The sequence below is a fragment of the Phocoena phocoena genome, chromosome 13 (assembly GCF_963924675.1).
Source record: "Phocoena phocoena chromosome 13, mPhoPho1.1, whole genome shotgun sequence".
Taxonomy (NCBI): Eukaryota; Metazoa; Chordata; class Mammalia; order Artiodactyla; family Phocoenidae; genus Phocoena; species Phocoena phocoena.
In genome coordinates, this window is record NC_089231.1 from 65623677 (window position 1) to 65639608 (window position 15932).

The window sequence follows — 15932 nt, forward strand, 5'->3', positions numbered from 1 at the left end:
TTCCCAATTCTTTTCATCTATTTTATAAACCTTTCCCTCTATTTTCTTGTACCTATTAATCAAGGTTATTTCAAAGTCCTTGTCTGCTAACTTCACCTGTGGGTCTACTTTTTTTTTTTTAACATCTTTATTGGAGTATAATTGCTTTACAATGTTGTGTTAGTTTCTGCTGTATAACAAAGCGAATCAGCTATATGTATACATATGTCCCCATATCCCCTCCCTCTTGCACTTCCCTCCTACACTCCCTATCCCACCCCTCTAGGTGGTCACAAAGCACCGGGCTGATCTCCCTGTGCTATGCGGCTGCTTCCCACTAGCTATCTATTTACGTTTGGTAGTGTATATATGTCAGTGCTACTCTCTCACTTCGTCCCAGCTCACCCTTCCCTCACCCCGTGTCCTCAAGTTCATTCTCTACGTCTGCGTCTTTATTCCTGTCCTGCCGCTAGGTTAATCAGAACCATTTTTTGAAAAGATTCCATATGTGTTAGCATATGGTATTTGTTTTTTTCTTTCTGTCTGACTTACTTCACTCTGTATGACAGACTCTAGGTCCATCCACCTCACTACAAATAACTCAGTTTTGTTTCTTTTTATGGCTGAATAATATTCCATTGTATATATATGTGCCACATATTCTTCATCCATTCATCTGTTCATGGACACTTAGGTTGCTTCCATACCCTGGCTATTTAAATAGTGCTGCAATGAACATTGTGGTACACATCCGTTTTTGAATTATGGTTCTCTCAGGGTATATGCCCAGCAGTGGGATTGCTGGGTCATATGGTAGTTCTATTTTTAGTTTTTTAAGGAACCTCCATATTGTTTTCCATAGTGGCTGTATCAATTTACATTCCCACCAACAGTGCAAGAGGGCTCCCTTTTCTCCACACCCTCTCCATCATTTTTGTTTGTAGATTTTTTGATGATGGCCATTCTGACCGGTGTGAGGTGATACCTCATTGTAGTTTTGATTTGTATTTCTCTAATGATTAGTGATGTTGAGCATCCTTCCATGTGTTTGTTGGCAATCTGTATATCTTCTTTGGAGAAATATCTATTTAGGTCTACTTATATATACACTTTATTTTACACATATATAAGTATAAATATATTGGTAAGGGGGGACATTCTTGCCTTGTTCCTTTCTAGTTCCATTAGGCATGACTTGGCTTTTAGGGTGATACAGATATGTTTTGTCATGTTGAAAGGTACCCATTTTACCAAATACCTTTTCATCGTCTGAATAGATATATATGATTTTTCTCTTTGATCTATTAATATGGTGAGTAATGTTACTACATTTCCTAATATTGAACCATCCTTGTATTTCTGGGAAACAATCACAGTTGGTAATGAGATGTCATTCTTTTAACATTTTTTTAGTATATTGTTGGATCTGTGTCTAATATTTTATTTACAAGTTTTGCATTGGTATTTAAAAGTGAGATGAGTCTTTAGTTTTAATTTTTTCCTGTGCTGTATTTGTTCAGTTTTGGCATCAATATCCTGAGCTTTATGAAATGAATTTAAGTCTTCCTCTTTTTCCCCTATGTTCTATAAAAATTTAAATAAAACCGGTACCTATTTCTTAAAGTTTCTCAGAAAAGTGCTTTTTAAACAATGGAATGCTAATCAAAATGTAACAGCAAACTCAATTTGCAGCGGTTAGACAGATAAGACAGTGAGCAGTATGTACCTTGCTACCGGATGAAGGAGGCATCTGAGGCGTAACGTAGGCCAAGTTCAAAGTGTGTGGGCTGGAAGTGGTCCACGGACAGCCAGTGTGAAACCCTACAGAATGAGAATGAGGCCCACGTGTTTACACATTCATACCCCCTGCCTTATGCCTAGCATGTGAGGCCTCCTGGTTAATGGCATGGCCCTGAGATGGATGAGATCCGCTTTCCATGTGACTCAGGGAGACCAACTACCTTCTCTGAGCCACTCCCCCCATTTGTACAGTGAGAATAAGAACTAAAACTTACCTTTAAAGGTTGTCATGAGGACTGAAAGAGAAAACGAGATAATGTAGATACACTTCCTCACAAGGACTAGTTTGGGGGGTACATTAATATGTACCCGTTATCATTGTGATTATTACTTAATTTTTTCCCAAATGGGAACAATTTTCTTTGTGATTATAAAAGCAATACAGGACTTCCCTGGTGGCACAGTGGTTAAGAATCTGCCTGCCAGTGAAGGGGACATGGGTTCAAACCCTGGTCCAGGAAGATCCCACATGCCGTGGAGCAACTAAGCTCACGTGCCACAACTACTGAGCCTGTGCTCTAGAACCCGTGAGCCACAACTACTGAGCCTGCGCACCTAGAGTCTGTGCTCCACAACAAGAGAAGCCACCACAATGAGAAGCCTGTGCACCACAATGAAGAGTAGCCCCTGCTCGCCACAACTAGAGAAAGCCCATGCGCAGCAACGAAGACCCAACGCAGCCAAAAATAAATAAATTTATAAAAAAATAAAATAAAATAAAAGCAATACATCTTCACTGCAAAACTGCAACAAACAAAACACCACCATGCTGTATATAAACAAGATAACTCTATATGCAGCATTAGAGCCTACATTTTCACATAATGACATTTGTGGGCATCGATTCATGGATGGCAGTAACTCATGTGATTAGAGGAATCCTTCACCTTCCTGTTCGCATGAGCTCATTTTCAGTGGCCATCAGCTGTATCTGGGTGTAGATGTCCATTGTGAACACGGCACTGGCACCGCTGAAAAGAGAAGTCAGGGAGGACATGAGAGAGGCCCAGAGTGCGGACACCATCAAGCCTCGAACACCTGGAAGAAAAAGAACACTTCCTGGGCCTCCAGCTCTCTGGCCGTGCCAGGAGACGCCTCAGGCCTCCTGAGGAACGTTCCCACATAGTAAATTTTGTTCGGAGTGGGAGTCCATCTAAGATAGATCAAGTGCGTTATAGCTGCCCTTGCTCTGTGACGAGCCTTGCTAGCTGGCCGCTGTGTCTTCATGTAATAATGTGAGTGCTCACTGTGAGCTGGAGCACCTCTTCAGGCATCAGCCTGATGATCTCCCTACAGCCCTGTGAGAAGGACACCAGTGCTGACCCCTTTTACAGATGATGTGGCTCCTTGTGCCTCAGTGTCCCCATCTGTAAGGTGGGTATTAAAGTACCTACTGCACAGACTGTTGTTAAGATTACGATACAGTAAGAAGATGGGTTAACACAATGTCCAACACAGAGCAAGCTCTCAACAAGTGTTACCTATAAACGTAACAGTCTAGGCTTCTGACCTGCAAGGCCACTGGGCGGTAGCGGCTTTGCTGAGAGATTCCCATGCATAGCTGGGAAAGCCCGAGGGTAACAGGGCTGGCACAGAAGGCCCCGCTGTATTCAGCAGGTACTCAGGCCAGGCCAAGACTAGAGTTCTTGGATTGGCCTGGCTTCAAGTGCCCCACTGCCCTGGGCTGCAGCCCCGGGTGCTGGGCAACCCCCTTCCTGAACAGTGGGATGGTTGGTGCTTCCCTCAGCTGAGGTCTATCTACATCGTATTTTATGGGAATGTCTCAACATTGCTAGCCTATTTATCCTCAGAGCTAATACGGAATTTAAAAAGACTGTACTGTTTGTTTGCCCGTTTCCCTGGGATGTGGCTAAGTGGGTGAGACGAAAGCCATGCCCCTGCCTGTCCCACTGTACTGAACTCCTTGAGAGCAGGATGAGGTCTTGCTCCCCTCTTCGTCCCCACAGACTAGAACAACGTCGAGAGCCCATCTGCGGCAGTGAGGAGCAGAGGCGTGGGTTCTGCAGGGAGGGGACCGTGCAAAGGGCGAGCAGAGGCTGGGCCTGAGCGCGTGCCCGAGAGAGAAAGAGAGAGAAAGAGACAGAGAGAGAAAAAGAGAGAGAGAGAGAGATAGAGAGAGAGAGAGAGAGAAAGGAAGAGGAGGCCGCAAGGCTCCCGGGATGCCGAGGGCCCCTCCCACAGCCTACGCTTCCACCGGGGCCCTCACTCCTGACCGTCCACTCACAGCCCTGGAGGCAGCTCCACTTCTTACCACTGGGCAGCAGCTCCACCACCAGCACGGGGTAGGCGAGAGGGCTGCAGCCAGTTCTGGCGCCACAGTACTTTTCACACTCTGAAGGCACAACACACGCCACTTTTATCTGCAAAGAGACACAAGGGTCACACCAGTATGTGGTCCCTGAGCACTAAAATCTGAGCTCAGGGAACGGGAAGCAAATTAGGAACGGTGTGTGGATGGCAGATTCTTCGTCTCCAATTCGTGACCCCACATGTGCGTCAGGAGCTGGGGGTCAGGCCTCAGGAGTCAGCGGGTCGGTGCTTCTGTCAGTTCACTGCTTGACCCACAGCAAGCCCTGTGACCTCGACAAGCCTTTCAATGATCCCTGTCAGGAAAGCAAACGATGATTCATCCATACACTGATGAGTGGCCCACTCATGACCTTACTCCCTTAGCCCCGTAGGGGTGTTATTTCAGAGTATTTGGGGAGAAATTTGGACAAAGGGAAGTAAAGGAGGGAATGTGATAGGCCTTCAAGAGCTTAAATAACAGATAAAAATTTACCATCTGAGAAAAAAAACCAAAACAATGAATCAATGTAGACTAGGAAGAGGCAGGAAGGGCCTGGGTTTACATGGAGAGCAAGGGGTTTCACTGGGGACGTCAGGAAAACTAAGGGGGGCAGCTTTTCCTCTGCCTGCTCTCCCTCCCCCTGCCCTGTGAGCAGGCCCTCAGTCTCCTTCGGCATGATCTGGGAGGAGCCCAGGGGCCACCTGGCCATTCTGGAAACACCTTCCCCTTGGCCACAATGACTGGTCCCTGTCACCCAAGTGAGCTCACGGGACTCCCCTGGGATTTCTGCTGGGAGGGCGAAAAGGAAACACTCTTTCTGGGGGTTGTGGGCTGGAGGGTGGAAGGCTGGTGCTGCTGGTGGTCATCTGCCATCAGACAGACTGAGAGGACTCCAGCTCGGAGGAAAGAGGAGCTAAAAGTGCACGTCATTTTCACTCAAGAGCCTCAACTAATACAGTGGCCCCCAAGGAAAACCTGACTGGCAGAATCACACCGTGCGGGTGTCTGGTCCCCGGTTCTGGCCATGGGAGAGACCCAGAATCTAGGACCAGGAGCGTCTGGGTTACTGGAAAGGTGTGTTCTCCCAGGAATGTGGGCAGGTGCGGAGCTTTTGTGCTAAACCGCTCTCTATGAGTGTGTATAAACAGTCTGTGAGTCTGGCCATTTCTGAGGATGAGGGACAAGTGGTCCTGGGCCCCTCCCCACCCTGACGGCTCTCCCAAGGGTAGCCCACCAACTCTATTCACCTGGTGGTCAGAAGCTGGGGGCGTGTGGCTTCCTGAGGCCTGCTCTTCTCGCTCCTCCCTCAGCCACTTCTAGAGGCCAAGAGACAGGCGGTTTCGCCCAGCCTTCCTCCTCAGTGCGTGGGGGTGGGCTGTGAGGTGAAGTGGGGCTGGGGAGGCAGGGCCGCCAAGCACAGGCGACTCTGGGGTCCTAGCGAGCACAGAGGCCTATTTTCTAGCCTACGAGGAGGCACCACCTAAGAGACCCCAGAAAGGGCTGCCTGACAGCCAAAGACCAAGCCTGGGATGTTGGAACGGAGCACTCCTCTCTGTTGAAACTGGAAAGGGATCAGGATTAAAAAAGAGGCAGACTGAGGATGGATTAGGGTTAGAGACGTCTACTGCACATGTGGCTTCATAATAAAAAGTCTTCACTCTCTGCTTGGCCTTGTCAAGCACTGAGGCAGAAGACTCCGTGGAAGCCACCTGCTTTGGCCATGTGGCCGCACCACCTGAGTATGTGCTCCATAAAGGTTTAATGAATAAACAAATCTGGTAAGGAGAGGCAGTACACCTAAAGGCAGTAAAACGAGGCTGAAACGGGGATGAGGGACATCCACGAAATTATGACAGCTCAATTAAGTGCAGCAGGGACGTTCTCACAGCACTTAACAGAAAGAACGTGGGCCTCAGGGCTAGACCCACTTTGGGGGTTCCATCGACGTGCCACACCTGGGGCTGTGAGAACAGTGACGGCATTGGTCACATCCGAGCACGATGCCTGGCACTCAGGAGTGCCCGCAGGACGGTGCCTGCAGTGCAGGGGGAACAGCTGACCTCCCCATGGACCACGCCTCAACGCCACTCAGAGACCGGCCACTGCAGGAAGCGTCTGCTGGCTCATCTCCGCCTGAACTCGTCTCTCTCCAATTCCTCTCTTGCCACCTACATCCACGGTCCCTGCCAGACTTCTGCTCAGCCACATCCCTAATCTAAATCCATGAGCTCCCAAGAAAGCAATGCAGGGCACCTCAACCCCAGCAGTCTCCCCAGCAGAAGACCTGATAACCCCATGCTCCCTAGATGTAGATGCCTGAGAGAGGAGAAGATCAGTGTGGACACAGCAGAGCGAGAATTACCTGTGTACAGGACGCGGCTGATCATCCCTGGCATCACTATGCTGAACATGGCAGCAGCTTCAGGTACCCACACAAGACACAGCCGCCTTTCACGAGACATGTTCTTCCCTGCCAGGCAGCCCTGGACAAAAATCTGCCGAGGAAACACAGGTGGGGGGGGGGGGCAGGGGCGGGCTTTCTCAGAGGGTATCAAGCCCAGGCTGCCTCGGCACAGATAGGACAACTGTGACCTGCAGTAGCAGTAGGGTGTGCCCTCGGAGGGGGTGCCCACTGCTCACCCCAATCACCCAGGTGTCTCCGGGCATGCAGGGCCAGAGGAGGCATGTGTGACCGATGCACACGTTTTGCTCAGTGCACAGCGCACAGCTACCAGAGGGGAGGAGGGTGGCCTGACCTTGGCCTCATTGCTAGCACTGCACACCAATCACAGCAGCACAGTGCTTACAAGCTGTCCCCTGGCAAGGATGAGACTCCCTTCTAGAGGCCACAGACCGTCTCTGCCCTTGTGACAACAATCCAAGCACAGCTTGGTCCCCGGTAATAAATGAGTGTTTAGAACTGGGACCAGCTTCACTTGTCCAAGTGGAAATGAACCAGTGTAGACCTTAACATGCAAAGTCTCCTGGGAGATGCTTCACGCCTCCTTTCACGGTGCTCCTGCTGTAAGAGGCGGTGTGCACTCAGCCCGAGCAGAATGGTGTAGCGGGCAGATGGAGAAGCACTTAAGAAAGAACATAAAGACATGGTCCAGTGCATCAAGACAATGCAGTACTCTGTATGCATTAAAATTACGTTCTCAAAGAATATTTAAATAATGTGAAAAATGCTCATAGCGTGACAGTAACAAAAAGGCACGGGATACAATAGCACACACACCTCGACTCTATACAAAGTCCACAGGAATAAACCAACATGACAATAGAGGTTAATCCTGGGATGGTAGGATTGACAGGTAGGATTTTCATGTTCTTCTTTAATGCTTTCTTTCTTTCCCAAATGCATTATTTATTAATAGGAGGAAGAACCCCAAGGTGGTCCTGCCTCATGTAAGCAGGCATTGCTTCTCAGTGGGCCTGTGGGCATCCTGCTGACAGCCTCTCGGTGCCTGGGAGTCTCTGCTGAGCAGGTGGGCAGCCAGGCTGCACTTCCTGGTCTTTGCTTAGCTCTGCACACAGAAGAGATGGTCTCTAAGGGAGGGGATGAAGGAACAGGGCCAGAGCAAAAGCCAACTCTTTGGTTTTTTTTGCGGTACGCGGGCCTCTCACTGTTATGGCCTCTCCCGTTGTGGAGCACAGGCTCTGGACGCGCAGGCTCAGCGGCCATGGCTCACGGGCCCAGCCACTCCGCGGCATGTGGGATCCTCCCGTACCGGGGCAAGAACCCGTGTCCCCTGCATCGGCAGGCAGACTCTCAACCACTGCGCCACCAGGGAAGCCCCAGAAGCCAACTCTTATTCTGAGGACAGGATAGTCGTAGGGGCATGAAATCATTCCACGCAGAAAGCCCTAAGCACTTTAATAGGTTGTCATATATTACAAAGCGGAGCAAGGGACGAATTCTTTTTTAAAAATGGTAGTGGGCCAAAGGAAAACAATTTTCCTTTGGTCAGTTTGTCTCTTTTTCAATTAAAATTTTTTCTTAAATCATTTTCTTTACTAGTTAGGAAGTTAGAGATTCTACTTCTATGCTTTTAATAATTACCCTTAAAATTTTAACATGGATACAACTTCAGGTCTAAAGTAAATCAGTATCTGTGCCCTTCTGAACAATTTAAGGTCCACAAACAGATTTAACTCTAATTATGGTCCGATATTTTAGCTCTGTCCTGTGTTACTTCCTGTGTGCAGAATTATGGTGATTTTCAGCCAATGCTTCAGATCTGCACATGTGCCGGCCGGCTTCTCTAACTGTCCCTCCTGCTCACCAGGACCTCCTTTTTCTTTATGCACGTCATTCAGTCTCTAGGGAAGGCTATGCCTTTATTTTGCCCTTGCTATTGAGTAATACTTAGCTGGGCACGTAATTGAAATTGGACATTTTCCTCAGTACTTTGAAAAGTTTACTCCTCTCCCTTGGGTTCCAGTGCTGCTGCTGAGCAGTCTGTTGGGGGTGTACCTGTCTTCTTCTACAAGGGATCTTTTCTCTCAGGTGGCTTTCAGTCTCCTCTTCGTCTTTCATGTTCTGAAACTTCATCAGGAGGTGACTTTGTGTAGATTTGCTTGGGATTCACTGTGATTCCTGAATCTGATGAGTCCTGTTCTTTCAACAGCTGTAAAAATTCTCAGCCACTTTCTCTTCAAATATTGCTTCTCCCCTTTTCTCCTGGAACTCCAACAGGATGTATTTTAATGCTGTCTTCCATGTCACTTTGTCTCTCTTTCACACTTTCCATTTTTGTGCTTTCTGGGCAAGTTCTCCAGTTCTCTCTTCTAGGTTACCACTTTTTTCCTTCAGCTATGTTTAATCTGTTATTCTAACAGTTACTCAGTTTTACATTTCAATAAGAATATTTTTCATTTCCAGAAGTTTGAGTTTGAAATCTAACTGATCATTTCTGATGGAAGGGTTTCTTGGTTGTGGTGGTTTGATTCCACCCTGTTTTCTAATTTTTACAGAAAGACTTCTCTTGTCATTGATATAAAGCAGCATAATTAGACACATAATAAGCAGAAGGGAAGAATACAAATAACAACACTGTGGCTGCATTACAGATCACGCCTGTGTGCTGGGCTCTGGGCCTCATCTTGTTTCCTGGTCCTCCGCTCAGCACATGGTAAAGCTCCATCAGTGCCACTCCTTGTATGGTGGCTCCACGGCTTCTCACAGATGCACAGCAGCCCTCAGTGGTATCCCCCACTCCCACCCCACCCCCATCTCATCCACCCACCTCAGTACCTAGCACAATCAACACTGTGATCAAGGCCTCATATATGGTCCCTTATGAACTTGGATGAGGAGTTCTGGGTAGTTTCTGAGGAACATCACCAACTGGTCACAGAGTACAATATATTTGACCTTATTCAGCATTGCCAGATCACCCTCCAGAAAACATGCCCTGTTTGCACTCTCACCAGAAACGCAAGAGGATCCCTGAACATCCGTGTCCTCCTCAACAGTTGACATCATCAAGCTTTCTAATTTTTGCCACAGTCTCATTGTGGTTTTAAATTGCACTTCCCTGATAACGCTGGGTTATATGCTTGTTAGCATTTATGTTTGTTTGCATTTCCTTTTCTACAAATTGTCTCTCATTATCTTTTGCCTGCATGGCTATTGGAGCTCCTTTTTCTTGTGGATTTGCTATTAGTCTCCTGTTCATTATAAACATTCTGATATTCTTCTCTAGCCCGTCATCCATCAACTTTGTCTAGAGCATCTTTGTTAAAAAGGCCTTATGTGTAACGTGATCAAACCGATATGATTTACACTCCCCCCAACTCAAAAGTATTCACTAGCATTACCTCGCTTTATTGTAGTACAGCTTTACTTTCCACGTTTAAGTCTTTAATTCATCTGAAGTCCACTTCTGTGTAAGTGTTAGGTGGGGATGAAGCTTTGTTATTCCAAAGAGTAAGCTGGGTTTTGGTTTCTTTTTTTTTTTTTAACAACATCGAAGAGTATGTATCTCTGCTGTTGCTTTGTGGAGCCTCCTTGAACACATTAAATTCCTATAAGTACATGAGTCTTTCTCTGAGTTCTTTATTCTGTTCTGTTAGTCTATATGTCTATTCCTGGGAATTTCAAACTGCTTGTATTACGGCGACTTTGTCCAAGTTTAAATATCTGGTCGGGCAAGTTCTCCCCCTTTGTTCTTCATTTTCAAACTTGGGTTAGCTATTTGTGGCATCTTCTCCTTCCACAAAAGGTTTGAACACTTTTTATTGTGCTATAACACACGAACATGGTGTAGCACATTACAGAGCGCACCATGGAAACACCAAGTCAAGAGGTGCAACGCTCAGAGGCTGGCATACAGAATGCAACAAAGAATCTAACTGATTTAGAAATGTATGAAAAAACTCACTGATGGTGGTGGAACAAAATTAAAAAAAGAGGAGCAACATTGAGGTACCCCAGAAGCCTCTCTCTATGGCTCTTTTAAACAATTGAGGTGAAATTCACATAACATGTAATTAACCGTTTTAAAGTGAACAATTCTGTATCATTTAGTACATCCCCAGTGTTGCATCACATCCACCTCTCTCCAGCATCACAGCTTCTTCATCACCCAGAAGAACACCCAGGCCCATGAAGCAGCCACTCTCCATCCCTCCTCCCCTGGGAAGCACTAATCGGATTTCTGTCTCCATGGATTTGCTTGTTCTGGAGATTTCATATAAAAGGAATCATACAATAGGTGACCTTCTGTGTCTGGCTTCTTTCACCTAGCATAATGTTTTCGAGGTTCATCCAAGGTGTAGCATGTATCTGTACTTCATCCTTTTTTAGGGCTGACTAATATTCCAACACATGGATACACATTTTGTTTATTCATTCATTCGTTGGTGGATATTTGGGTTGTTTCCACTTTTTAATGATCGTGAACAACACCGTTATATGTGCCTCTTTTCAACCTCAACCCTCTCCCTTGCTTCAGAAATGATCGCTTTAATGACTATTTTATTTCCTCCTTGCTTTTTCTTTACAATTTTTTGCTACGTAATTGTGTATACCTAAACAACATAACTTAGCATTGCCTGTGTTAAGCTTTATATAAATGTAATCACACAGCACCTAGTCTTCTGTGTTTAGATTCTTTTATTTGGTATAATGCTTTAAAGATTCATCCATGCTATGGTGTGTAGCTGTACTTCCTTTTTATTTCTATATTGGCCTTCCACTGTATGAATATTTCACAGTTTATTTCATTAACAACCATTGATAGAGAGCCATATAATTTTTAGAATAAGCTTGAGTCCTTAAAAAATCCAACTGAAATACCGATTAGTGGTATTTAATTTCTAGACTCAATTTGGGAGAACTGACATATTTTTCATGTGCAAACATTGTGCTTTGTAGATAATGAGAGGGAGGAAAAAATGAAAACAAGTGCTGTTATAGACAGGACTGGAGGGGGAACCCCTTTTATTTTTTTAAAGATTTTTTTTTGATGTGCACCATTTTTAAAGTCTTTATTGAACTTGTTACAATATTGCTTCTGTTCTGTTTTGGTTTTTTGGCCGTGAGGCATGTGGGATCTTAGCGCCCTGACCAGGGATCGAAGCCGCACCCCCTGCATTGGAAGGTGAAGTCTTAATCACTGGACCACCAGGGAAGTCCCGAGAGACCCCTTTCAGACAGAACGTGGTCCTGCACTACATTTGGGTATCACACAAGGCTGGGAGGGAAGTCTGCCTGTGGCTGCAGAGACTGCAGAGACCCCCAACCCCCAGGCCCCAGCGCAGGCCTGTCAGCGCAGCGCATTTGATTACCTGGTCAGTGCACCAGTAGTACAAAGAGAGGGTGGAGATGCCAAAGATGACTCCAGGCCAGGGGATGTCTCCGGTGGTGGGGTCTCGGAAGATATGGAAAGAATCCAGACGAGGAATGAAGCATTCCGGCTGGGCGGTCCAGTTTCCTTCACAGATGAGGGTGGGCTTAGATGTACTTATGCTGTAGTTCCTGGTATCCTCCCACCTCCTTAAAGGCTTGAGAACACCGTACAGTTGGTCAGTACCTTAAACTGCACAATAACACACGTCTGAAGAACCGAGATTGCAGAGTGAGACACAATGGACTGGCAAATAGCCAAGACTGTATGTACCTAAGAAAAGACACCATCTCCTCCAAAGAAAAAGAAGAGTACAGTGGACACTGGTGGTCATATGCCTGGCACCCCATCCTCCTGCTTCTGGGGACAGAATCCCTCTTCCAGCTGCATCCCGCCCTATATGAGTTAGGTGGGCCTCGTCAAACTACCTACCACTCATTCTGATCTGGCATGTGACCCAGGCCTGGCCAATATTCCCCATCACCTGGGCAGCTGATGTAACAGGAATGGACTTGGGACCCAAGCCCGGCTAATCAGAGCTTGTCCCAGGAGTCTTCTGCTTAAGGCACCAAAAAAGCCTGCTTCTTTGCTTTGGGGTTCTAAGCTAGGATGGCAGTTTAAAGCTCTTTTGTCTACCTGGCTCATGCAGAAGGCTGGATCGAGCCATGCTCAAAAGTAAGACGGCCCTGGAATTTTCACTTAGGTGAGCCAAGGAAGTACTTATTTGCTTATACTAGTTTGGAACTAAAGTTCTATTTCAAGTTATTTGAAGAATCTCGACTAAATCAGAAATTAATCATTTTCCTGCAATTCCAGCAGAACATTTATGAAACTTCATATCTGGAATTTTCTACAGAGCCTATAGCATTTCTCCCTCAATATCCTAAGTGGTGTAAAATCTCAACATTAAAGAAAATTTTATTTATTTTTGGCTGAGTTGGGTCTTTGTTGCTGCACGCGGGCTTCTCATTGCGGTGGCTTCTCTTATTGCAAAGCACGGGCTCTAGGTGTGCGGGCTTCAGTAGTTGTGGCTCACGGGCTCTAGAGCGCAGGCTAAGTAGTTCTGGTGCACGTGCTTAGCTCCTCCGCGGCATGTAGGATCTTCCCAGCCCAGGGCTCGAACCCATGTCCCCTGCATTGGCAGGCGGATTCTTAACCACTGTGCCACCAGGGAAGCCCGAAAAATATTTTTAAAAGGCACTAAAACACATAATTCCACCTACTTAACTAAAAATCTTTTATTTTGGCATATTAAACCATGTTCCTTTGATATAGACTTGATTTTTGAAATGGGTTCAGAATCATATGGAGTCAAGACTAGCCAATGAAAAGATACCAAGTGACTATGAAGTGAATAAGACACCTCATGGCACTTCTAAAAACGAATTCCATGTGGATTTTAAAAAGGTGAACTACAAAACCACAAAGTTATTAGAAGAAAACAGGAGAGTATCTTTATGAACTTGGGTTAGGGAGTAGTACATTCTTCAACAAGACACAGAAAGGAAAAGGAAGGTTGACAAATTTGACTTCAAAATTCTAAATTTATATGACTGAAATCAAGTTAAAAATTTGTTAGAATAAAAGAAGAGATTTGCATCACGTATGAAGGACTCACACATCAATAGCCGAGGGAAACTATTGGAAAGAAATGTGGTAGAGAATATGAACATGTAATCCACAAAGGAGGAAATACAAATGTCCACTAAGTATATGAAAAGATGCTCAACCTCACCAGCGTCTGGAAACTTCTAATTAAAACAAAAATGAGATACTTGTTTTTCCCGTTTCACCTACTGGGCATATTTTTTTAAAGTCTTAAAACATCAAGTGTTGGGCTTCCCTGGTGGCACAGTGGTTAAGAATCCGCCTGCCAATGCAGGGGACACGGGTTCAAGCCCTGGTCTGGGAAGATCCCACATGCTGCGGAGCAACTAAGCCCGTGAGCCACAACTACTGAGCCTGTTCTCTGGAGCCTGCGAGTCACAACTACTGAGCCCGCGTGCCACAACTACTGAAACCTGCACACCTAGAGCCTGTGCTCTGCAACAAGTGAAGCCACTGCAATGAGAAGCCCATGTGCCACAATGAAGAGTAGCCCCTGCTCACTGCCAACTAGAGAGAAAGCCTGTACACGGCAACGAAGACCCAATGCAGCCAAAAATAAATAAATAAAACTTTTTTTTTTTAAAAATTAAAAAAAAACACAAAAACATCAAGTGTTGGCTGGGAGGTTAAGAAACACATATTCTCGTACATTTCTGAGAATATAAGTTAAAATTGCCACTTTGGAGAGGAAATTGAGGTATCTCTTGACAAATCCAGGAATGCAAGGTTAACACTCAAAACCAAGTCAATGTAATTAACTGTGTTAAAAGAAAAAGGAGAAAAATAATATAATCACCTCAGTAATGTGGAAAAACATTTGATACAATTCAAAACCTGCTCATGATAAACAATCTTAGTAAACTGGGAATAGAAGGGAACTTTGTTAGTATGACAAAAAATATCTACAAAAAATTGACAGCAAACATTTTATTTAATGGTGAAATATTCAAAGCTTTCCCTCTAAATTGGGAATGAGACAAGGAGGACTGATGCCTCTTCTTGTCTTCAGTACTGTACTAAAGGTCCTGGCCAGTGTAATAAGGCAAGAAAAAGAAACGAAAGTATAAAGTTTGGAAAAGGAAACAAAAAGACAACTTCTTGACTTGGGTGCTGGCTACCAGAGTGTGTTCACTTTGTGACACTTCATCTAGCTATCCACTTTGATTTGTGCACTTTTCAATAAAAAGTTTATTACAGGGGCTTCCCTGGTGGCGCAGTGGTTGAGAGTCTGCCTGCCGATGCAGGGGACTCGGGTTCATGCCCCGGTCTGGGAGGATCCCACGTGCCGCGGAGTGGCTGGGCCCGTGAGCCATGGCCGCTGAGCCTGCGCGTCCGGAGCCTGTGCTCCACAACGGGAGAGGCCACAACAGTGAGAGGCCTGTGTACCGCAAAAAAAAAAAAAAAAAAAGTTTATTACAAATACAAAAGCAGAAAAGATGCAGTAGATCTCTATTTGCTGATATAGAAATTTGCCTAAGATATAGTTCCAGTGGTGGAAAAACAGGCTTTAAAATGTTCTGATTCTATTAAGATATATATCTCACAGAGAAAAAAAATATTTGTACAGGCATATCTCATCTTATTGTGTTTTGCTTTACTGCACTTTGCAGATACCATGTGGTTTTTTTGGTTTTTTTTTTTTTTTTTTACAAATTGAAGGTCTGTGGCAACCCTGAAACGAGCAAGTCTATAAGTGCCATTTTTCCAACAGCATTATTTTAAAATTAAGGTATGTGCCTTGTTTTTAGACATAATGCTATTGTACACTTAACAGACTACAGTATAGTGTAAATATAAGTTTATATGCACTGGGAAACCAAAAAATTCATGTGACTTGCTTTATTGTGGTATTTGCTTCATTGCTGTAGTCTGGAACCAAACCCACAATATCTCCAAGGTTTGCTTGTACATATGAAGACCATCTCTGGAAGGATGTACACAAAACTTATGATACTGGTTGGCTCTGGGGAGTCAAACTGAGAAATTGAGGGTGGTAAATATTTCACTGTGTACCCTTCTGTTTTGTTTACCTTACCTAAAATTTACCTAAAAATTAGAAATAAAAAAATAAAATTGTATGTGCACAGGTTCCCACGGTGACTTGTTTGAAGGCAACATTCCCTTGGATGTACAAGTTCTTGTATATTTTTAAAGGAAAACAACGCCTCTCCCAAATAGTTTACTTATCAAAAGAACTAGCATGAATAATCTGGTAAAAAAAAATCCCATTAAATTTCTCAGAAAATGTCTTAGTCTGTTCGGGCTGCTATTAACAAAATACCATATAGTGAATGGCTTACTTCCCACAGTTCTGGAGGCTGGGAAGTCCAAGATCAAGGTGCTGGCTGACAGGGTGTTGGCCATCTTCTCACTGTGTCCTC

General features: G+C 45.1%; 1 pseudogene; it reads right to left on the bottom strand.

The window, feature by feature from the left end:
• LOC136132607 (sodium/glucose cotransporter 1-like) overlaps nt 1–15932 on the bottom strand; it is a 62265-nt pseudogene that overhangs the window by 16628 nt on the left and 29705 nt on the right.